This window comes from Lathamus discolor, chromosome 1, assembly GCF_037157495.1.
Source record: "Lathamus discolor isolate bLatDis1 chromosome 1, bLatDis1.hap1, whole genome shotgun sequence".
Classification (NCBI taxonomy): Eukaryota; Metazoa; Chordata; class Aves; order Psittaciformes; family Psittacidae; genus Lathamus; species Lathamus discolor.
This window is the reverse complement of record NC_088884.1, coordinates 155950940-155959938: the sequence shown is the minus strand read 5'-3', so window position 1 is coordinate 155959938 and position 8999 is coordinate 155950940. Positions and strand designations below refer to the sequence as shown.

At 42.2% G+C, this 8999-nt stretch overlaps 1 protein-coding gene across 15 annotated transcripts in view; it reads left to right on the top strand.

The window, feature by feature from the left end:
* The first annotated feature begins 1854 nt into the window (after positions 1–1854).
* The window catches only part of ADD1 (adducin 1), a 60800-nt gene continuing 53655 nt past the window's right edge, over positions 1855–8999 (top strand). For 12 of the 15 annotated variants that reach the window (XM_065660411.1, XM_065660370.1, XM_065660390.1 and 9 more), the window contains exon 1: positions 1856–1958. The gene's annotated coding sequence lies outside the window, so the exon portion shown is untranslated. The other 3 variants (XM_065660401.1, XM_065660332.1, XM_065660324.1) reach the window with 3 other exon arrangements.

Below are 8999 nucleotides of genomic sequence, written 5' to 3'. Positions count from 1 at the left end.
TTACACAAACACTCTAATCCAGCACTGCTAGTGCAAGAAATGACCCTGCCCTGCCCTGGTCCTGGGGCACTGCTGCTGTCCTTAATATCCCCTTCCTTCCTGGCACTGCTCATCTTGCAGCCATGCACTGAACTGGAGAAGAGACCCATTCATTTTACAGCAAAGCAGCATTTTTTTAATTAGTTTTAACATGGATCCATTCTCCTATTTAGTTTATCAGACAAGAAGAAAGAGATTCAAGCTTTGAATGCTATGGCTAGGAAAGAAAGATAAGTGAGGTGACAAGATGGAGAGTTTTGGCAGGTAGTCACCAGTATGCCAACAAGTATGCCAAGTGGAATGCAAGGTGTGAGGCTGGTGGCTGGATCCTGCAGTAGACCCTGTACCTCCTTGAGCAGGCTTTGAACAAAGGCAAAAGAATGCTCTCTGGTACATAAACATACCTACTGGGCTTAATGGCATTCAATACTAGACAGATGAAGTGACTTTAATGTTTCAGGTCTACAGCAACAGTTCTTACCAAAATAAATTCAGACATGATCTGCTAATTATTAGTAATTACACTAACATGTGGCCTGTTGTGGCCTGTTTTGGATTAGGCAGATCTATGTCCAGCATTGTCTTTTTTGTCAGACATGCCATAATGATTGTGTCAGCACTTCACCATCAAAACACTGGTTTTGGTGGTTGAATTTACATACATCTCGATGGCCTATTTTTCCATTCTAAACAGCGAAGAAATGAAGATTAACTGCCAGAGAGTGTGAACTAAGTAAGCAGAGCATGTTTCCTCAGTGGAGGTGGTTGGAGCAGGCTAGATTCCTCCCGTATTACAAAAGAGAGATGTTCATGGCTCCTGAAGGTACCCATCACATTTTGCTTGCAGGAGTCTGTTTTTCTACTGAGTGTATGGATAATTTAGGTGCTAGAGGTAAATATAAAAGAGAAGTTTAGTGATTCTGAAAGCACCAACTCTTCATATGACCTGAGGTAGACACTATTCTATACAAGTTTCCAAAAAAAAAAAAAAGTGTAAAACAGCAGGTATTAAAATGATACAGAAATGACAGTAAAAATGTACAGGAGGAAAAAGGTAGCTAATCAGAAAAGTGAACTTTAGTTTCTGCTTTATTTTCAGTGCCTAACACACTGTGGGGTTATACTACACACACAGCTCCTCAAGGGCTTTAGAAGATCTAAGGGAATGATTTATAAAGATCTAATCAGGCCTCCTATATGCATGCTATACAATATATCCGCACACTTCCTGAATCAGGTATACAACTCCTCATTAGACTGGAACTCGATACCCGGAGGATATTCGACTGACTTAAATACCTTCAGTTCTGACAGGTGTCTCTAACCCTCACCGACGCAGTTCGCACGCTTGACTACTATCGCTGGGTATCCGCTCGTCTGGATGGATCTCGACTGGCTCTGAGCTTCCAGCGATTAGATACCGCCACCTCTGTGTGTTAAGGAACCCTCTATCGTAACTCTTCCTTGGCCATTACTTGATTCCTGCTCCTATCCCTCAGTCTGCTGTAAGATAAGCTTCCCAGACGACTCGCTGCTTTTTTCTGAAGGGAAAGCCCGTATGTCGGCGGGTGCCAGTCGTGCGGGACTACCGCGATCCATGAAGCACAACCCCGACCTCCCGGACCCGCTCCCTCAGCCGCCACCGCCAACCCCCTCACACTCCTCCCACCCACCTGCCTCCACCAATAGCAGAGCCCCTTAGTCGCTGAGCTTACGCCCTCCAATGGGCATCGCGGTTGTTGGCCTGCAGGCTCGGGAAGCCGCACCCTGTGGGGTAGGCGGGGGGGTACTCGGTGGCGACGGTGGCGGGGGGAGGAAGAGGAGGGAGCGCGGCGGGGCGGAGACAGCGACAGCCTCGGCGGGGGCAGTGGCTGCGGCGGCCCCTCTTTCTGCTGCTGCCCTTTCTCTTCTGCCCTCGGGTGAGTGCTGCTGGCGGAGGCGGGAGGCGCGGAGCCGGTAGCGGTCGAGGGGAAGCAGAGGGGCACAGCCATTAATGATCTGCGGGAGGCGGGTGAGTGCAGCCGTGGGTGGCGGGCAGGCTGTGAGGAGAGGCGGGCTCTGCGGAGGGGAGGCGGGGGCGCCGGGGCTGGAACCAGCTTGTTTAGCTCGGGGCGGCGGGGTGGAGAGGGGCGGGGGGTGTCTCTGCCTGGAAAACAACCGGCGCTCGGGTGTGGGGGGTGTGTGTGTGTGTGGAAAACCCAGCAGCCTGCCGCTCGCACGGTGCCTGCAGTGAGCGGCTGGTAAGGGCGATGTCGGCGCTGTGGGGTGGTGGGGGGCACAACGAGGGAGTGCCCCAGCTGCTGAGCTGGATGGGGCGGCGGGGTCGGAGGGGCCTGAGGGGCAGGTTCTTGTCAGCACTCCCTCAGGAGCTCCGGGCCCTGCCGCGGTGAGCGCGGTGCGATGCTCCCACTGCTCTCGCCGCTGCAGGAAGCGGCCGCTCGGCGTTTAAATCTTCATTGCGCCCTAGCGATGCGTCTGCGGGCCCTTGCCCACCGCCTTGCTGCTGCACCTGCCCCTTCCTCTAGGCTGCGAGGTGACGACCTGATTACGGTTAGCGAAATGCGGGCATTAGAGCGTCCAAATAATCGCCCGCAGAGGACGCAGGAATGAAGGAGGAGATGCGGTGCGTTTGTGCGGTGTTACTGATTGGCAGGGTACCAGCAGCAGCGAACGGGCAGCTGTTTTGTTTCTTCTGCTGGAAGGGGTATCTCTGTTTTAGTATTTCCAGTGCCTGCTTTTGATTTAGAATGTTACCTGTCCTTCTGCACGTAATCCATGCTGCTTTTAAGGTTGAGCCTTAATCTACGTTGGCTTTAGTTAAAACTAGCAATTAGGAAGAGGGAAAATGCAGTCAAGCTGGAAAAATATACTGAGATAGGGGGTTAGGAATAGCACTGGATTTGAATCTTTTATGAGATACTGGTGTAGCTTAGTGGCGTGAGCTTGTTGCTGGTTTTGTTTTATTCCCTGCTTTTTGGAAAATTGCTATAGGTCATAACATTATTGTACACCAAAAGAATTCATGATTTATGTCTTACATGGAGCTTTACAAACCATGTCTCCCTTCAGTTTATGAATTCTCAAACTGTAGCTACTGGTAGATAATTTCTGTATGCTTTGCTGAAAGCTACAGGTATCTTCATGCACACTGGCTATTTACAGCTCTGGGTCCGTAACGTGACTGGATGCGTTAACAGAATACTTGGGAGTTCTTAACTGCCACAAATTTGTTGTTTTTTATAGAACAGAAGAATTTGTCTTAAAAATACGAATTATTTCTAAAATAGGTTTCCATTTTTTCTTATATTTATTGATGTAACAACTCTGTACCTCAATAAGGAAATACTCTTTTTAGAGCTATTGTATAATAAGTGAGGAAAAAAATGCAGCTACGGATTGGACTTCTGGAGCAGGTGGTAGTGGTAATTTTTTATACTCAGTAAGCAGATTTGATGTGATCATACGAAAGTAGTTTTAGGTGAACATAATGATCTGTCTGGTTTGCTTCAGTTACACAGCTTAAACTTGGTGATGTTCTTAGGACAGTTTTGAGGCGGCATGTTTTGCCAGCGAGTTCATTCGAGTATAGTTCACTAATGCTGCAGAATGAAGAAGGTCATTACTGAATCTGTGTTTTTCTGTAACAGATCTATTCTAGATGTCGCCAGCAGAAAATGACTCAACTTTTCTCACTCAAAAGATTCACTGTCAATATTAAAAGTTATTTTTCTTGTATGGAATTGGATCATTTGATGAGATTATAGGGGCAAGCCCATTTGAGCACTGAAACACTTCCAAAGGAGTGAGGCTCAAGCTATTTCTGCCCTATTCAAGTCCCGGGTTTTGAAGGTTAGCCTCGCAGTATGAAGTGCTTTTAGCGAAACTCCACAGTCAAAGTTCTGTGATTTGCTATAGGAGGAAAAAGCTGAACTTCGAAATAGCCAATTTTGTTAATAAATAGAGTGAAATACAACAACTGGAGATTTCAGACTAGGAGAAGGGTGCTTAGCATGTTGATTGCTGCTAAGCATAACAACATATATGTGACAAGTGCTTTCTAACTCTGAGGAGGCTGGACAGTAAATCTTGTACCCACAGCTTTTCTGAGTTGTAGAAATAGGGTTTTTTTTAATTATTTACAGACTGGAGCAGTGGTGGATAGTGAGTAGTTTGTAAATCCCAAACTGTTGCTATGCCAATGAGCCAGTCCTGCTTTGAGGAAAAATTTCATAGTAACAAAACTTGACTTGTACTTTTATGAAGGAAGGCATCTCGGAGAAGTGTCGCTGCTGTTGTGGGTGGAGGTCACCTGAAGCATGAGAACCTGGGGTAAAAAATAACATTACGTTTCTGATTTTGATGGCTTTTAAAGTAGAATTACTCTTGGACTGTCCTGCATGATAGAAAGCAGTCTGAAATAACATTTTATCAGTAATTCATGCTGTAACTAAATATTAGACACTTTTAGAATGATAGGTACTTTATATTTAAAAACTGATTGTGAGCAGTGTTTAATTCAACAAATGCAATTTTAAACTGCTGATTCTTTTGTGCAGGTCATTTGACATCTGCTGAGGAACCTGTCCAAAACTTTTGTGTTAAATTATACATTTCCTATGTTAACAGATTCAAAAGCAGGCATTTTTTAAAATAGGTAGAAGTTCCTAGATTACCTGAGTTTTAGAGTTTTCATTCATATAATTTAATCAGGCTTCTCAGGGGAGTAGGAAAACATTACCTACTCGTGCCACTTATCCAGCATTTCTCTTCAAAAATACTCCTTTTTGGTAGGGCTGAGAACAGTAGCTGTACAAACCTGTTGGTAAAGAAAGATGTGAAGTGTGAATCATGTAAACAAGTGAATTTCCTGAGGAAAGCTACTTTTCATCAGAGGCAGAAGAGGACTGGTTTTACAGATATTGTGATCTATGATAATTTTCACTTTAATATTACCCTCCTCTCTGGTTACTTTTCTTACCACTTTAAAGTATTTAATGCATGTACAATGACAGCGTTCTAGAGTAGTGTTTTTGAATGTTCAACATAACTTTATGATAACTTGTTACCATCTCATTAAACATATGTTGTTTATTGAGAATAATCTTAGTCAGACTGAAACAAGTAATTGGTTTCTGTCCTACTTGGTCAGAGGACATTGTTTGCTGTGGTCCTGTCAGGTCAGAAATTTTAGTGGTTAGTCCTTGCAGAAGTTGTAAGGGCAGAGACTCCAGGAAACGCCCTTGTTGGAACTACTGCTTTTCCAATCAGGTATAGGCTGAGGTGATGTCATTTGTCATGAGGTCTCTGGTTTAACATTCTAACCAGCAGTCATGTGAAGTATTGCTGCTACTTTGGGGAATTTTGAGTCTGTTTGTTGTTTCAGAGGAAATTAAGTTTTAGTATAGGGATGGATGTGAATAATTACTGCCAGTCATACAAGCTGCTGACCAGCATCTATGCTTGCTGCCTTTGCTGGGTTGACTCTTTACTTGTTAAGGAGAAACTGAAAATGTCCTTGAAGGTGTAGCCAAACAGGAGTAACAACTTCTGCACCTTCCTAACTTCCTCCTTTTGACCTTGCTGGGTAGATTGCATTTTGATAAATGATCTCTGCCTGCTCTTTTGGATGCAGTTATTATTCGGTGAAAGATCAACCTTGTAACCTCAGATCAGTTGTGTTAGTGAGCAGGACACCGGAAGAGTTTTACGCTATCGCTTATTTGAGTGGGTTTTCTGCAGAAGAATTAAAAATCAACATACGTGAAAGCACAACTCAGTTCAGTTGTAAAACTAGGATATTAAGAGCTACTCTTTAAAACTGAAATCTGGAGTTTGTGTTCTTCACACTAATCAATTAATTCTGTTGCATTTTTAATTGACTAATGTATTGGGCTTTGTCTTTTTAAATTATTGAGGTTTGTTTTTAAAACCGTGTGCTATGTATGGTTTTCAGATCTTGACTCATGAAATTGAAAAAGTAGGGAGTAAAATATTTCAGAGTTCTGAGATTTTCTTGTTCTTCCGTTTACCTAATTGAATTGCGGAAAAGGGGTCATGGAAACAGCAAGCAGTAAATGCAGTTAATCAGTAACATTATATGGTATCTTTGATACTTTCACATCAAATGAGTAGATAAATATTGTGGTACATTTATGCACTGAAGATTGGGGGAAAATCAAACTGCTACACCCGCGTCTTCTAGGTTATTGATTGGAATCAGTAAATTTGTAAAAGCAACTTTGTCTTAAAACCTGCAGTTTGACTTGCAGCCATTGAAACTTAGTTTAGCTTAGGTTTGGTTTCATTTTTCATGTGCAAACTTTAAATTCTTGTTGTGGTGCTTTTAATGCTTTTTATTTCTATCAGAGAGGTCTGATATGCTGTTTCAGCTTTATTATACCTAATGCCAGATTAAATCGGAAAGTGTTTGGGATAACCTCAACCCATGAAGATTGTCTTCTGTGGTGTTTTGGTGGGAGTTTGTTAGGGGTGTTTTTTGTTTGGTTGGTTGCTTCTTGGGGGTTGTGTTGTTTTATACACTGCTGAGTGTAAAGGTGTTCCTGCATTGTGACTAGGGAAGTGAAGGATAAGATATACTTTTGAGTTTAATCTTTTAACAGATGAAATAATTTCTTTAGGTATTGTCACTATTAAATATTGCTGAAAATTTATAAAGTATGTATGCATGTGAAACATCCCTTCTGTCTATTCAACGAAAGAAGACATTGCTACTTATGTGCATTAACAGAGAGATGCAGTATACTTGTGGGTATTTTTAATCAAAACCAGTATCTTGTCTAACCAAGCTTTGCATAGTAATCTTGCATCAACACAGCTTAAAGTACTCTGAAGTTAAAGGGACTTCTTTTAATTGTTCTCTTCAACTTCTGAACCTATTAGCTACACTCAGCTAAATTTACCAGGAGAAAGGTGACTTCAAACACACAAGGTTTGTGCCATTAATGGGATAATCTGATGGCTAGACTTGTGTCCCCACTAAGAGAGGGGCATGGCACCTGGTTTGTTTTGAGGAGCAGGAGCATCTGGCTGTGTAGTGGTTAGACACTTCCCTGCCAGTCAGTGTATGGGTAGCTCTAAACCAGTTGTCATGTATTTTGCTACTTTCATGGCCAGCCCTGAGTGAACTAGTGTTTAGGTAAAGGTAGGAGCAAAGGTGGACTCAACAAGATGTAGGGGAAGGAAAGATGAGGACTTGGGATAAAAAGAGATAAATAGGGAAGCATAAGAGACTTGAGTTGATGGGAAATCATGTTTCATCAGTTCTGACATCTTTCTCTAAGTGATTTCAGTTCCTGAAAAGTTTTTAATGATTTTTAGGTAAAATTCTGTACAACTAATGCTTTATTTTTAAATATCACTTCAAGTTTCCATGTGACTTGAATAACAGATTCAGTGTAGAGCACAAGATTCTATTTTGTTTCCAAAATCCATTTTCTTTCCTGGATATTGTTTTTAAGCCTACTAGTACATATGATGAAGTGTATCATGTGCCATGACCCTTACTTCCCTTAAATTTTAAAGTAAAATTTACTAGCTGGTGAGTTTTCAAAGACATTCTGATAATTGTGATGACTTTGAAGCATTTCAAAAGAACTGTATATCTTTTGTGAGTGAATTAAGGATGAAGATATTCAAGGCCAGGTAGGATAGCTTCTTGGGTGACATGGTTTAGTGCGGGGTGTCCCTGTCCATGGCAAGGGGGTTGGAAGTAGATGATCTCAAGGTCCTTTCCAACCGTAGCTATTCTACGACTCTATGTCAGGAAAATGGTGTTCATTTTTGTAGATTATTTTTTCATAAAATGTCAGTGGCCCAAAATATAACAGTAAATATTTTTTGGTTATATAGAACATTTGCAGTACAGTATTAAATTATTTTACAATCTATTAATAGGCAGGAAAAATAGATTAAAAATGATCTTAGGTGTTTGCTTAGATTTCAACTGTACAAATGAATTTAGGGATTTAGGTAAAAAGTTAGTAAATTCTTTAGAGCTTTCTCAAAGCAAGTGGATTATAAATGGTTTGGATGGAGAGGGAGATAAAATACATGTGATTAATCTGAGGGAAAGCTATTATGTCTGAAGTATCAAGGAAAGGTGGTGGATTTCTGTGCCTTGGAATTAGAGAGGGCCATCCTGTTCTTTTTGATTGCTGCTACTTGCAGCTGAATGTCTACCTATGCGGTTTTCGCACTTTACTTTCAATGTGCTTTAGAACCTGCACTTACCTGGGTACTGCTGAGTTATGTGGATCATTTTAGACTGAGCTTCTTGCCTTTAGCCTGGAAGGAGAGGGTGCTTGTGATTGCAGCATAAGGTAAGAATTTTGGCATGTGGGACATCCACTTCTGAATCGGGGTAGTCTTTGTTGTTGATCCTAAGGCATTTCCTTTCTTTATTGATTTAAGGACAAGGAAACCCCAGTTAAGATGCCTGTACCCTTGCTTCATAGTTGTGGAGTGGTAGTCCTTCCAGTATCCTCTACTTTTCCATGACTGTAGCAATTTGGGGAGGAGCCAAGAGCAGAGAACACAGTGAACGGTTTGCTGCACAAATTGGAAGAAGGTAGTCTCTTAAACTGTCCTCTGGCCTGCTCAGCCACCAGAAAATAAAGAGCTTTTTGGCAGCTGGTCAGTGAAAGCCAGAAGTGGTGAACAGAAGGCTGGGAAGCATGGTTAAAAGCTGAATGTCAGCCAGAAAAGCAGGACTTAGGCAGTCTTGCAAATTATGAGGGCAGCCTTATTAATTGAATGTTCTAGCTGGTGGAAAAGTTGCTGGAGGCTTAGAGTCTTTATGGGTCAATACTTAGCATTAAAGTGGGGAGACACCCTTCCATGCCTCAAGCAAAGCTCACAATGTCAGAAATAAACCTCTGTAGCTGCATTTGCCCCTTCAGCTGCTTGTTTAATGGGTTTGGGGTACTATCTAATGTGAGAGG